At 33.6% G+C, this 1,279-nt stretch overlaps 1 pseudogene; it reads left to right on the top strand.

Annotated features, from left to right (window-relative positions):
• Window positions 1-854, top strand: part of LOC136795545 (uncharacterized) — a 5,358-nt pseudogene extending 4,504 nt beyond the window's left edge.
• Window positions 855-1,279: the final 425 nt, after the last annotated feature.

The following is a 1,279-nucleotide window of genomic DNA, read 5'->3' as shown; positions in this document are numbered from 1 at the left end:
CAAGTACAGCAAGCTTTACCTCAAGGTAGATGTCATGCTCCTTTGCGATGTTTTAGAAAATTTCAGAGACGCCTGCCTGGGAAAATATTCGCTAGGACCTGGACTCGCCATCATGAGTGATACTCAGGCTGATATGCTTATGAGTGGCTGTGTGTTATGGGAATAACTGTGTATGCATTGATTCGACTCATGGAACAAATGCATACAACTTTGAAATTACTACAATTTTAGTACTGGATGACATGCGCCAAGGATTCCCTTGTGCATTTTTTTTCTCCAACTGAAACGATCAATATGCACTAGTGGTATTTTTTAATTCAATTATTAATAAAGTAGGGCAAATCAGCACCAAAGTATTAATGACAGATATGGCAGAAGTATTTTACAATTCTTCGAAAAATACAATGGAAAATGTGAAGAGATTATTCTGCACATGGCATGTGCAACGTGCCTGGCAAAAGATACCGAAGGCTGACATAAAAAATGTGGACAAAGAAAAGAAATTTTAAAAAAGCTTTTTATAATGCAAAATGAAGTAGATCTAACAACATTCGAAAGACTAATTCCTACAATGCTGAATGATATGTGTAATGACCAAGAAACCAGAGAATTCGGCCTATATTTCAAAAGTTTACATAAAAAATTGCCAATACTGGGCCTACCGTTATCGAAAAAATGCTGAGATTAATACTAACATGCATATAGAGAGGCTGCATGGTATTTTTAAATATTTATTTCTTAAAGGAAAAATGGCGAAAAAATTAAATGTAACAGGTGATGCTGTGATGCGATTTAAAGACTACCTTTCTGCGCTGCGAAACGGGGATAGTTCAAGACCACTTTTTGTTCTATAGTCTCCAAACATCATAGACTCTTTTCCGTAAAGTAGACAAAAACGTACCTTTTGCCACACGACGGTAAGAGACATCAAATCAACAGGATTCATACGTAGGTCCATGATATTTAGTGCCTAGATGAGGTTTGGCCAACTATCTTCTAAATATGCCACGATCTCACCTTCTAAAACCTCACCCAATACTGACCAATGTAAATAGTGAATATATTGATAGATTATGTTGTAAATAATTTTGTTTAAAAAAGGGTCAAGGTGGCTAATTTTGTTTTCATTAGTAGATATAGGAATTATTTTTTTATTTTAAAGAAAAACGTGCATTAATTCCTGCTTCATTTTTTAAAAAGATACTTTTTTTAATTCTCAGTTAATTATATATTATGAAAAAAGAAAAAGATTAAATAATAGGGTTAAACAAAATTATTG

Source organism: Halyomorpha halys, unplaced genomic scaffold, assembly GCF_000696795.3.
Source record: "Halyomorpha halys isolate HHAL.00 unplaced genomic scaffold, Hhal_1.1 Scaffold361.1, whole genome shotgun sequence".
NCBI classification, from domain to species: Eukaryota; Metazoa; Arthropoda; class Insecta; order Hemiptera; family Pentatomidae; genus Halyomorpha; species Halyomorpha halys.
This window is presented reverse-complemented; position numbering and strand designations above follow the sequence as displayed.